Source organism: Ochlerotatus camptorhynchus, unplaced genomic scaffold, assembly GCF_037179485.1.
Source record: "Ochlerotatus camptorhynchus isolate MF236.1 unplaced genomic scaffold, CSIRO-AGI_Acam_v1.1 ptg000033l, whole genome shotgun sequence".
Taxonomy (NCBI): domain Eukaryota; kingdom Metazoa; phylum Arthropoda; class Insecta; order Diptera; family Culicidae; genus Ochlerotatus; species Ochlerotatus camptorhynchus.
Window position 1 is genome coordinate 1773191 of NW_027040524.1, and position 14361 is coordinate 1787551.

Sequence of the window (14361 nt, forward strand, 5' to 3'; positions counted from 1 at the left end):
GTGTTGATGGTGACGAACTTCCTGCTTTCCTCGTCGATCTCAACTTGTAGGTAAGCATCTATGTGGCTAAACATCGTGCAATTCGCCATCCGATTAAATATGTCTTCCGGGAGTGGAAGCGGGTAGCTATTTGATTCGAGCGCATTGTTTAATCCGGTGGAGAAATCCGCACAAATGCGCACGGAGCGATCCGGCTTGCGGACAACTACGATGGGAGCTGCCCAATCTGCATACGTCACTGGTGTTATGATACCCAAATCTTCAAGCCGCTTCAGCTCGTCTTCAACTACGGCCTCCATGTTGTACGAAACTGGCCGCTTGGGTTTGAATACTGGCTGAGCGTCCGACTTGAGAGTGAGATGCACTTGTGTTTTGGAGCACAGTCCCATACGATTGGTGAACACATCGGGGAAATTGGCTTTCAATTCAACTACCTGGTGATCTGGTTGTTGGCTACCGACCAAGCTGAATGATGAAAATGGTACGTCCCAGAGCCCAAACTCATCCATTAGATCTGAGCCTAGAACATTCAGGGAAAGGTCAGTACAACAAACGTATCAATTACCTTCCTTATGAGTTCCGCCGATAGTGTACGTTGCTCGGAACATGGCCTCGATGTTTAGTCTGTCTCTGGAAGCTGTTTGCACTTGACAGTCCGGTGGAGACGTTTGAGATGCCCCGACATTGATCCAGTTCTGCCTGGATATAATGGTTATGTCCGAACCCGAGTCCAGCTGCATTTCAACCGGAACTCCGTTGATCGCCGTCTCCACATAGCGCTGGCTGTGCATCACGTTCTTTACGGTTACTATCCTGGATGCGTGGTGGTTTTGGTTTTTCTGCTTCCTATTGAACGATTTAGAACTCGGCTTGGATGCGAAACAGGAACAGTAGCCCTCCTTATGGCAGATGCGGTCACAGTAACGGCACTTGTGAGTCTTGAAACTGCATTGGCTAGAGAAGTGCATGCCGCCGCAAGACCAACACGGTGTCTTCGGTGTGTCGGATTTGTTACCGCCAAACTTCTCGAACAGCTTGCGGATGCAACAGTGCCAGCAGCGGAGGCAAAATGACGGTCCATCGGAGGACAAAAAAGTCTGATGATGCATTTGAGGCAAAACTGTAACAGTTCATAACAGAGTTTGATGATGGAGTGGCCTACGCAGAAAACTACGGTGATGATGATGACCATTCCGATTGGATCAGTGACAGCGATGATGACGATGATCCAGAGTAACAGAGTAACGCAAAGTCCTAAATAATGATTTTAATGATAATATCACAAATTAGCTTGTAGAAGGTCAAGAAAAATTGTTTTCAATTGCACTATGTCGCCAAATAAAGTCTGCTTCAGTTTTAATCCACACTTAGAAAACAGTCTGCACACTTAGAAATACCTAATGTTACACGTGACGGAATCCATCTTTGACATAAAAGATGAGACGTAAACAAACATGTCATGTAAAGTTAAGTGTCAGGAGACTGAAAAGTTCGGAAGTACGTTTGATTGAGATGAATTTCACGTCTATTATGACTCAATTTTATGTCAAAATTGACGCTCGTATATGTCAGTCTCAGAGCACCTAAATTTATATCAATTTTTCTAAGTGTGTGTGTCGGGATTGGTTTGAAGTAGACGAAAAACAATCGCATCAGATCAAATGGTTTTGAATGAACTTTCAACTTACCAGAAAAATTTTCCAATAATTACAAAAAACTTATGTTTCCATTAATCTAAAGCATGAAGGTTGTTTTTAACACTCCTCCAACCAAGCCCCCAAAAAGGTGGAACGGCAAATTTGAAATGTTTTGAAAATCATAGCTCAGCCATTTTTTGACGAATTTCACGGTGCCTACAAACTTCTTCTCAATGTTAATGATTTATTCACAAGATTTCTAGCCATTGGCTGGTTGATCTCGAACAATCATAAAGTGATTTATATGCTCTTCCAATCAAAGATGGTTATCACTGTTCAGCGACAACATATTCTAAACATATTGTTAATTTGATAGACTATTGCAACCAATTTACTCAGCATTTTGTACATCGATCACATTTATTTTTGAATATCCCATTCGAAATTAAAAAACTTGTATATTCGACACATAGCTTATAACATTTATAGGAGAATGTGGGGTCATTCTCGTATAAATGTTATCAATAGTTTTTTAAAGGTACAAGCTGACAAATTGGCTACTTCTGATAAAAGATACTGACTATGTATTTGAATCAGTGAAGTATCATAATGGGAAAAAAAACTACAGAAAATATGGGATTTTTGGGGCAAAATAGGCTCCAAACATGCATTTATCACATGCGATTGAATATATGCAGAATAAAATTCTTACCATTTTTTCCCAAAGAAAGTCACATGTTACAATGTGTGGTTTCAGAGGCAGACAATTTCAAGCTATTTTGCTGCCAAAATCCCCACTGTGCATCTCCTGCAGGCCTCTGTACAACCGGTGCAGCATGTATTTTCCTTTATGTTGTCCACATTTTCCGTTCATCATCAACATACAATGCACACTCGAAAACGAACGCACATCGATACATGCGGTAGCTGCGAGACAAGGTCGTGAACGCCAACAGTAGTACCCCACCACACTGACTGTGATGCCTGTGCTGGCTAGCAGCTAGTCGTGATTGTTGATAAAGTCGCCCCTCTCGTAGATGCATTTGTGCTCCCGGAATGCACTGCAGGAAAACGCATTCATGAATGATGAAAAAGTATCGACAGTGTATAATTACAACCGACGCCGTCGTCGTCGTCATACAGAGCATCGGAGCCTGAGTGTTAGTCGGTGGTGGTTCACATTACCGATCTGTGATCTCCCGGATGTGTTTAGTAGTGGAACCGGGTGCGAGTGAGAATGAAGTTTTGCCAGAAACCAGCTCTGGTGAGAATGAGTTACTTCCCAACAGCTGGCGAGCAATTGCTGCGCAGATGCATGCAAAAGCTGTTTATGGGGTGTTTACACTTATGCTATTTCCCTAGCGCTAATGAGCCAGCTGCTTGCAAAAAGTTCACCAGCATAATGAAAACAGGACATCAGCATCTACCAACAAGAGATTTCAGGAGCAACTGAAATTCGTGCTAGTTGGCTAGTACACTAGCGCTAGCAAATCCGCACAGATGTAAACACTACATTAAGGTCGCGAGCTGGGGCTCCGGTTTCACGAATGGTGATAGCAAAACAAGAACCAGAAGAGTGACTGAGTGCGGAAAACTGGGCAAAGAGATAATCCATAAATGGATGTATTTTTACGGGTGGTCGGACAAATCCCCTGGGGAGACAAACCGTGGCAGTGCAGTCAGTTGAAATACATTTCGCTTCTTTCACGACCAATGTGGTATTTGGATGTTTCAAATTGGCAAACTGACAACCGAGAAATATAAGATTCTTTTACTATGCATGTAGAGCATGTAGAATGTGTAATTTTCCAACGCATAAACAGGTTCTGTAATGTGGTCGTCGGAAGGGTTTTAAGCAATTTTATAATTTTAATGTTAGATAAATTCGAACAAAGAAAATCATCTCGTAACGGTTTTATACTAAAATTCATTGTGGAAAAACTTGCTTGTACGGTACAGTCCATTGTAAGTAGTGCCATTATATTTGTTGTAAGCAACATATACATACATAGGATGTAAGAAACCCACTCTTACAATTGATGTTCATGCATACATGCGAGCCATTGTAAATAAATAGTATAGATTGATGAAGGAATCGTTAATTAGGAAAGTAGCTTTTAAGGCCTCAGTAAAGGTACGGTATTACTAAGCCAGATGGAGGTGGCGGATTCAATTCTCGGTTCTCAGTGCCTGGGAAGTTACGCTTATTAAACTCATATGTGTCGTTCATAAGTCGATCCTTATGAAATTCCTAAGTTTGTTTACCTCAGTATGTATCAAAATGAGAAAATACGCAAACCTATCTTTTGAGGTTGGCATCTTTGCTAACAAATTCGCTTTGAGGTTTATCCTTATAAGAATAGATAATGAAATTTTGTTTGTCTTTTGGCATTTGTATAAGAAAGCTTAAGAGTAGTTAGTCTTCTTGATATGTTATCTTCGTTTAAAGTGGCCTATGGATCTAAGATTGGGCCCATCGCTAAAAATCTGCTATTTATCCATTTCACTAGATGAATTCGACGCGATACGCGATGATCGATTCTCTTCATCGATTTTCTCTTTGCATTGCTACAGCTAAGCGAAACAATTTTCTAGAATTTGTTCAATGCAGAGTTGTAACAGGTTGAATTGGCTATCAAAAGCAATAGCAAACGCACCGAGAAACGTTAAATCTAGCGAGTTATTAACAAAAGAGGAAATCGACGAAGAGAATCGATCATCGCGTTTGCGCCCTTATGCATGCTCACTGTCGAATTTTTGTCTGTCTGTCTGATCGAGGGGGGCAACACGTCTAAACCTCAAGTCTAGATGCTCTACAAATCTCACAGTAGCGAATCAATCTTCGGCAAATCTTCTTTCATTTCTCGCATCTACTTATATCGCGCATCATATTTTTGCAGGAAATCTTCAGAATCGTCATCAATCTTATTTCTATCTACTCAGCGTGCACGCAGCTAGCCACAGCAAAACACAATCTTTTCTGCATCGTAGATAGAGTTGTCCCCCTCATGTCTGACCCTTATAGACTCGGAAACTACTAAACCAAACGGCGTGAAAATTTGTATGCAGGGTTTTTTGAGGCCGGGAAAGGTTCTTATGATGGTTCGAGACCCCTCCCCTCTGTATGGGGGGGGGGGCTCTCACACACATGAAACAGAAATTTCTGCATAACTCGAGAACTAATCAAGCAAATGAAACCAGGAGGTGGAGGTTTATGAAGGCAAGAAATGGTTCTATGGTGGTTCGAGACCCTTCCCCTCTCTGGTTTGTATATAAAAGTCAGTGTTTGTGAGTATGTATGTTCCAGCATAACTCTGGAACGCCTGGACCGTTTTCCACCAAACTTGACAAACGTATTCCTTGGTATAAGAAGATGGTCATAGGGGGTAACCCCATAGATAAGTGGGGAGGTGGGGGCTACGTACAATATAGCATGCTTTTTTTTAATCGGTGAATAAACTCAAGCTAATGTTGAATCCCGAGCAAGGCCGGGCACACTCAGCTAGTAAGATATAAATACAGACAAAAAGGCATAACTAACTGTATCTTTGGTTTACCACGGCTACATAAACGAATTTCTCGCTAATCTCGCAGCACAGTTCGACAGAAGATGATGTTAGCTTGCGCCTGAAACAACACACTCAATGTAAAATTCATTTGCACTAGGGTTATTCGCAAAAGAGAAAATCGATGAAGAGAATCGATCAACAATGATAGGCTCTTTTCTCGTGGTGCGCGAGAACTCTCACATATTCAGGGGAAACATGTCAGAAGGGTATAATTCGAAACGTAAACAACGACTTTGAACGTCGATTTCTCTTGAATGACCACTAAACTGATGCAAAATTTAAAATTTTCGCTCCACAGTGCTCAAACGGTTTCAAATCAGGTCCTGATTAGCCTCTCAAAATTTAAACTAATTTGGTAAGAAACTAACTTGGCACAAACTATTCGATGGTTATATGGAACTTATTATGGGAAAACCAAACTTTTCGTTCATTGTCTTCTGCCCATTTTCCATATTGCTTTTTCGAAAATTTCTATAACTATTCTTACGGGAAATTTTCTAAGCCACAACTTTGTGGAATATTGTTTTTTGGCCAAATGTCAAATTAAATTGTTATTAATTGTAAATTGAAAACCGTGCTCTTTAACTTTAGTAGAAAACATTCAATAACAGGGCAATTAGAATTAAAAAAAGAGCAAAGGATCTGTCCCTTCGATAGAAGAAAATGTGCATTGTCAAATGTCAATTAGTTGTGAAAATTTCCGGTTTATGGCTGAGAACGTCGCAAGGAGCGTCTGGAAGACCCTCCGGAGTATTGATCGAAAACGTTTCAAAAAACTGGCATGACACATTATGTGTTCGGAAGACCACTGAAACAGGTGCAGTCTGTGCAGTTTGATTTAAAGATGGATGCGTCTAAAAGACCACCGAAATATTGTTGTCAGTGGTTTGTGACCTACAATGGTCTAAGGTGCGTCTAGAAGACCCAGGAATGTCAATGATGTGTGATACGCAATGGTCTAAGGTGCGTCAGGAAGACCCCCAGCATGTTATTCACAAATTGTTTGCGACAATTGATGGTCAAAGGTGCGCCTGGAAGACCACCGAAACAATGATCGAATATGACTTACGTTGTGTCTAGAAGAAGTCTTGAATTACGGTGTGGAAAATTGATCGAACATATGGAAGACCACAGGAGCGAAGCGTTAGAGGCAGGACATCAATATAAAAGTGTGCGAAGAAAATCGTCTCAGAATGGTTGCAACTTACAAGCATCAATGGAAGTTACTGTCTGACCAGTATACTGATGCAAAATTTGAAATTTCTGCTCCACGGTGCTCAAACGGTTCAAAATTGGGTCCTGATTATCCTCCCAAAATTCGAACTCCTTTAGTAAGAACCAGACTTGGCACAAACCATTTGAAATTTATATGGAAATTACTATGGGGACACCATAATTTCGATTCATATCAATCTCATAATTCACCAGTTCACTCTACTTTAGAAAATGATAACTGCGCTTGTTGATAATTTTCTCAGCTACAACTTTGTTCAAAACCACTTTTCGATCAAATGTAAGGAACAAAAGTTATTAATGATTCAAGTTACTGATGTCTTATGATTATGCTCAATCAACTGTTCAACAGGCAACATTGGTGTTTATGGCGCGTAGAATAGAGGGCAACAATCATGGCTACTATGTCACACTGCAGAATACAGTGTTGCCCACAATACAGTAGCTCAATCTTGCCATAAGATTATCTCTTAAACAATTAATAACTATGTAATCTGACGTTTGGCTGAAAAACGATTTTCTGCAAACTTGTAGCTGATAAAAATTCCTATGAGAATAGCAATATCACTTGTTAACAGTACAATATCGAAAAAGGCTAGAAGACAATGAACAAAAAGTTTGGTTTTCCCATAGTAATTTCCATATAAACTTCAAATGGTTTGTGCCAAGTCAGTTTCTTAACAAATGAGTTTAAACTTTCGGAGGCTAACCAGGACCCGATTTGAAACCATTTGAAAACTGTGGAGCGCAAATTTCTAGTTTTGCATCAGTCTACTGACCAGGCTCCAATGTAGTTGTGAGAGTACTTCGTACACAAATAAGGTCACGAACACCACAAAAAATCATTGTTTTGACAGATGTTTTCTTTGTACACGCTTAAAACAGTAAACCCAATTATAAGAAATGTTTTAATTTCGAGCAAATCCAGAATATACTTAAACTGAACCTAAAGCTGGATGTATCGCTGAACAGGAGAATGTGGAACAGTCACTCCGATATACTTCTTTCTCATCATCGAATGGCCACCTGGGCAGCATCGGGAGCGGACTCTATAGCTAGCAAAGCTAGAACCTCAAGTGGAACCTTCCGTTTAAGGAGCTCTGCAAGATGGCTTGTTTGTGCAATATAGTCAAAGCGATAGATTTAAGCTGCACAGACAATTTGAAGATGGTTGAATTTATTCAACTAGACTGATAGACCATTGGATCCAACTAGAGACCCCAGTTGAGTATGTTCGATATCATTGGAAAGGATAAAGCAGGTTGTGGAGGGAAAGGAGAAACTGGTAGATATTAAGAGACTTGATGATGAGAAAAAACAGCGTAGATCCTGAGGCGTCAGCAATTGCAGGCGCAAGTTTCTGGCAATTATTCCCTAATAAGAACTTATCAGTGGTGCCAGTTTTCTTTTTTAAGGTAAATTTAGTAGATGTTAGCAGTGCTGTAGTTGAGGGTAGTCGCGGGTAGTTGACGACTAACCAGCTTATATCGGATTCCAAAATTTCTTAATTTGTTCAATTGGTGTGCCCTTATGTTACTTTTTCGACTACCAAGCTCAAATTTTAAGACGACAGCACTGGATGTTAGCTCTTGCAGGCATCCCACTGGAGACACATACCACATACTAATCTGACGAATACAGAAAAAAAAACAGTTGCACATTGTTCATTCCGCTTGTTGTGGAACGTTACGCTGAACGATGTACACAGAATATGAGATTAAATAATGTTGATGAGTGTAATATTGTATCCACTTTTATCAGTTGCTGCAAATGTTGATCACCATCATGAATCAAATACATCTTGCATTTAATTTTCTGTTGGTGAAGGTAACAAAAACGTGTTCCTTTCCTCGTCTTTCCGTGAAGCAATTCTTCTCAAGTTTCTCAAGATAGTATGCAGTTGAGTACTGCGAACTCAGTCGATTTTATTTTTCAAGTGAGCTAGAAAACATCTTGAAAATCTTCCGAAGTTTCAAATTGTTTTGCTGAAACTGCTCACGAAATTGTATATACATGCTGTTAAATGAACCCTTGGCTCCTCTTACACTGCTCCAGAAATAACGTATACATGGTGATGCGAGTGCACCTGCCCACAAAGCTCACATGACTCTTATAAAGTTTGATTACATTCTTGGTTCAGCAACCCAGTTTTGGCATTATTAATATCAAATAAAAACACTTTTTCGAGCATCACGCTCGATGATTTACATTATGCGCCTACTAAGGTTGATGTTTCGACAGTTTCATAATTATAATTCTTAATTTGTTTTCAGTAGGTGGCAACACCTTTACTTGTGGTTGAAATAGTAACTACCTACGTGACTTCTGAGCTCTTTTGAATGTTTGGCTCCCGTTTGACAGTTTGACTCGGCTCCCAGATGACAAGCATTTTGAGTTAGTTCGCAGTACTCAGATTACGTCTTTCATTTCTATACCGAGGGTCACATTAAAAAAAAAAATCAAAATTCAAACATGTAACGAAAAATCCCAAACACGGACGCAACGATAGAGTGCAAATCGAACACACGACACATTGCGCATGCTCACATGAGCAAGCTCAATTCTCGGTTGACCGCTCACCGTTTCACCAATGAAAGGAAAGGAGGAGAAAATCAGCGATATTAAAAACGCTTGTCAAATTGTTTTCTTCGTCATTTGCTTTCGAGCAATGGACGGATAAGCGTCGAACACGACGTATGAGTAAAACAGCACGCATTGCACCAATACGAAGAAGAGACGACGACGAAAGCACCCACATCGACCGGAGGAAACAATTCCCGCAATAGGCAGCATGACTAGGCCACCGTCATCCGGTCGGCATCGACTTGCATTGGTGTGGCCACAATTTGAAAAACAACCGGCCCTTTCCAGGGTCACCAATTCAAAAACGGAATGAGTTAAGAACTAAATGATCAACATATTCCAAGCTTCCGTTCGTGCCCCTAGGCACAGACCCTTCTACTTTTTTTTTTTAATGGAGGAGGGAGATGTGCGGTATTGAATACCCCCCGTATAGAGATAGCTAGCCGCTCAGTACCTACTACGAACATAACGCTGTGCACTCCACAGCAGATGTGACGGCAGACTATGAGAGCAAGCGTGATCGTCTATCGTCCTCTTCCTTATCGTACCGTCATTGCGAGTGGACGCTTGGGTAAGTGGCTGGCAAACCCTGCAACCGGATTCCTCAGTAAATGGCTGAACTGCACTTAATCTTACTTTTATTTTAGCTATCCATTGTTCAGTATAATCGGTAAAATTATACCATGAAACCATTGAATGCGTTCCGTATAATTGATAAACATAATAAATAAAAGAAGCCCTAATACACTTCCTGGAAGGATACCAAACTTATTCCAAGTGGGACTAGAATTAGAATTATTAAAAACTGACCTTTGAGCTCTGTTACACACAGTTCTATGAAAAATTCGAAATTTCAATTGTGTGTAATACCAATTGACCATCGTGAATATTCGCTAATACCCCGTACAGACTGTGGCTTATATCATGTAGTATAGGCTGTCTTGCAATGAGCGCTCATATAGCTAGTTTCCCCTGTAAATCCTTTGTATGAGTGCTCATTGCAAGACAGCCTATATTACATGATATAAGCCATAGTCTGTACGGGGTATAAAGATGTTTTACAATGCATTGGTAATATAATTTTGTGTTACTTATGTGATGTGATGTAAATATTGATTTTAAATTTAAGAATTCTGAGAAACGTGATAAATGCGTAACACTTTTCGTGATAAAACCAAGAGTGATATAAACGAAGTGTGAAAAGAAAACAATCCGCGATAAACCCGAAACGAAAGAACTTCGTTTTCTGAGTATATCGGTATTTTTTTCGAACCCACAGACGTTTATATCGATTTTTAAAAATCAAGGTTTAAAGCAATATAATAACTTCACTGTTTGACACCAAACCAATAAATTGACAGCTCACCCCCTTACAAAATCCCACCGAGGGGTGCTAATATGGTGATTTTTTTTTCTAATGTTATCGTACTTAATTAAAATAGTTCCAGTGTTCCAAAATTGATGACATTGATGACAAAGGGAACCGAAATCCAAAATTATGTCAATTTTAAATCACTGGAACTATATTAAATAAGTGTGATTACATTAGTATAAATTATAATCTTAGTGCTCTTCGGTGGTACTTTGTATGGGGGCGAGCAGTGAAGTTATTATTTTGCATTAAATCTTGATTTAAAAATCGACATGTAAGTCTATGGGATCGAAAAAAATATCATTGTGTTCAGAAAACGAATCTCTTTCAGATGATGTATACCCAACAAACAATTTTAGCTGCAGATTAGCTTATACAGCCAAAATTTGCCTAATGCAGCTAATTTTTGCCTGTATAAGCTAAGTTGCAGCTAAAATTGTTTGTTGGGTAATAACCGATCTATTTTTCAAAATTAAAGAACTCAATTGAATAATATTTTTAAAATCGCCACTTTTGTTGTCGTCGATATTTGCTCCAACGAGGATCGCAGCCTCCGTTGTAGTAGTCCTAGCTTCGCGAACTCTACTGCCCATAAAAGCATATCTTAAAAAAAAACAGCAAGCTTAGAAAATCACTATTGAAAATGTATGTACCAGTAGGCTCTTATGGATGAGACATCCTAGTTTTGGTATTTTCCACGATATTTTCCGAACAAAACCAATTAGGGTAGTTTACAATTGATTCTAATGGATAACTCATTTCTGTCAAAAATTCATATGGAATTGTTATGCTTTTATAGGCAGTCTACAACAGTCGAAAAATGTGTGCTTATTCAAAGATTTCAAACAAGTTTCCCATCACATCGCCCACAGCAAGCTTGAATCAAACTGGCAAAACCTGCCCGCACTGCCCGTACTGTATCCAAATTTGATCATATGGATGTATTTTGAGCTGCCACCACCCAGCAAGCCGATGATGGGGTGGTAGTGCACACACAAACGCCTACCAACACAAACGCGAGGTACTCACCCGCCGTGTGGTATCCCAATCTCAGCGACGTCGTTGGTTGCCGTCGGTTTATCGATATCGCACTTGGGCCCGCGAACACTAGACGGTCTGTCGTCTAGCAGCCGTTTCGAGCAGAGCACCGAGAGCACGCCGCATATCAGTTGGTTCGCAGCTTCGAGCGTATCCGGACGCGTATGAGCGACATAATTTTCCGTCGTGAAAGTGAACACACGGGCAAGAAGAGTGTAGTGCGCCTTAGGGACACCCCACTTCCGGTGAGCAGTGTGTCGGTTTTTTTTTTGATTTCTTGAAATCAGGGTTTGAATTTTATAGCTGGTGTGTGTTTCGAGTACGCGGAGAGTTTGTCTCCGATTGTCCATAAGCGGGGGTGCAGTGCTTTTGGTGAACGGGGTTAAGTGTTTTCAAAACAGAGCATAAATTGTGAGCATTGTGTTGGATTGGCAAGGAGAGTGTTGTGTGAAAATAAACGGGCTAAAATTAAGTTTATTGATTCCACCAGAAGAGACCGAAGTGTGGCTGTTGGCATTGTGGAGATCCTGGAAGCGAATCTAGAACGGGTGGAATTGAGCCAACGTTATGGTTGTGTAGTGAATTGATCGAAAGGTAAAAATATTCCGGTCCAGCTGAAAAGCTACCCAGTGAGAGTTGCAGAAAGAACCGAGGAAAATTCGTTCTCGGGAAAAATTGTATTAACATCAACACGCTTTGTAGTTGTCTGAGTGTGGAAAACGTGTTTGCTTTTATTTTTTACCGTGACAGTGTACGTGAGTTGGCTGACGGTGTAAGGATCTACTCGGTGGGACGACGGACGGTGTGTTGCGACAGGTCCTGTCGGTTCGAGAAGGTGTGTCTGTGAGGACCGACCAGTCCCGTTACCTGGCCCACACAAGTGCACAAGTGCACGCTGTTGTCTGAGGGAATTTCGTAAACGGTACGTAATATTTATTATTATTGTTGATGTAGAAGCGATTACAATGATTTCGATGATTAATATTTCAGTGATTAAGCTAACTAATTAGGGACCCCCCTTCTCCCTCGTTACATATGTTTCTATACCTAATAGATGGTCAAAACTTCTGAAAACCACCCCTCTCCCCCTAAAATGCTGCGATATTTATACATGTTTCCTTATGACCTGTTTACATATGTGCTGGTTCATAACGATGATCAACCAAAATTGGTGTAATCTGATCAAGTTTGTGACAGAAATTGATGCGCCAATGTTAATCAGCACCGAAAAACTGTTTACATCATGCTAATAACCATGGTTTTGAAAACGGCAGACTCACTAGCACGTGTGTAAACACCCCATTAGGGACTTATTCCTATTTTGCCACTAAGCAGTAAAGGAACACACTTGATTTGGTCGCTCAATAGCCAAATTTTGCATCAGTCTTGTGATTACCCTAGTACTGTTGTGCTGATGCTAGTGTACTAAAACGTAGTCAGCATAATGTAAGCAGAGCATCAGCATCTACCAGCAGGAGATTTCAGGAGCAACTGAAATTCGTGCTAGTTGGATGAGCTAGTGAACCAGAATATATGTATACACCCCGTATTAACCAGTGAAGGCAGGTCAAATTAATTCAGGAAGCGGTGGGATGTAATCTCGTCATGGAATTCATTAAATCGGAAATCTTCTCAACTTTTCTAGGCCATGTACCATGATCATGCAATTTTGGGATGATTAGAAATTTCAATGATATGAAGTAACAAGTTGCATATTTCATGGAGATTGTAAATAAACCCTGCTTTATCGAAGTTCTAGGAGTAAACATCCATAACTCTCACGCCAAAGTCACGAGTTCAAAAAGTGGTCAACTTTTTGCACGAGGTTCTCAAGAACCTATTATTTTTAACTCATTCAAAAGTTCTAGTTATGAAACCAGAAAAATCGATCGGTAAAAGTCAAGTTGATGGACTACTCAGTAACTACGGGCTCTAACAGTTTTCAAAAGTGCTTGAGTCGATGCAAAAATGGTGAAGATTGATGTCGCGATCAGCATTATACGGTACCGCCAGATGGGGTGACATTGGACTACATATCTTAAACCACGTGTATTGTTAGGTATGACAAAATATACTTTTGATCGAAAATTGTGTGGTAGCTAGAATTCGTTTTAGAGGTACATCCGCAGTAAATAAAAATATGCTTGAAAACCTATAGAAAACCCATAGTAAGTGCTTAGCAACAAAATATGAATGATTCTAATTTTCATTGATAAATACCCCAGAATTATGTACCAACTAGTCTGACACTCCCTGGATTTAAGTTTATATATTTCAAGAATCTGGGAGAGAAACTGGGTGCTTATTTTATTTTATTACTATTTTTATTTCAAAACATTCGCATTTTATCAGAAACAGAAAAGTTATACAGAATTCATATTATTGCGTGCTTCCGGTTGCTCCCGGCTTTCCGCAAATGTTCACGCTCAGTTTTTCTCAGCAATGCTTCTTCACGTTTTCGTTCCTTGGTGGCTTCTTTCAACTCTTCAGCTTCAAGTTTAGTTTTTGCTCGTTGATCGGCTTTTGCTTTCTTCTCAAAAATAGCATTTTGCTTTTTTCAGACTCAACTCGTTGAAGTTCATTCAGTCTCTCTCCCGCTGTTAGAACTGGATAAAACTGGCGTTTGTAATTTCGAGGAGTCTGTGCACGCTTCGGAGTTGCGGGACACTGCAAAAAGGATGATATACTCGTCTTCCTCTTCAATGTCAATCTGTTATCTCACACTCTGAACAAAAGAATGATGAATAGTCTTTTTTTTATATACAGGTGGGAATCTGCTCACTGACACCTGAGAAGGAACTCAGGGTATGGGGATGGAAGAATTTCACTTCCGACCCACTAAACCTTACCCTGTGCGCTTGACCCTTGACCTCCCCGGAACCGCCCGAAGGCATTACTTCGTGGGAGGGGCCGCTGTAGCGCTATGGCG

At 40.3% G+C, this 14361-nt stretch overlaps 1 protein-coding gene across 1 annotated transcript in view; it reads left to right on the top strand.

Moving 5' to 3' along the window:
• The first annotated feature begins 11549 nt into the window (after positions 1–11549).
• Positions 11550–14361, top strand: part of GlcAT-P (Glucuronyltransferase P) — a 216998-nt gene continuing 214186 nt past the window's right edge. The window contains exon 1 of the mRNA XM_065231529.1: positions 11550–12354. The gene's annotated coding sequence lies outside the window, so the exon portion shown is untranslated. The remainder of the gene's footprint in view (positions 12355–14361) is intronic.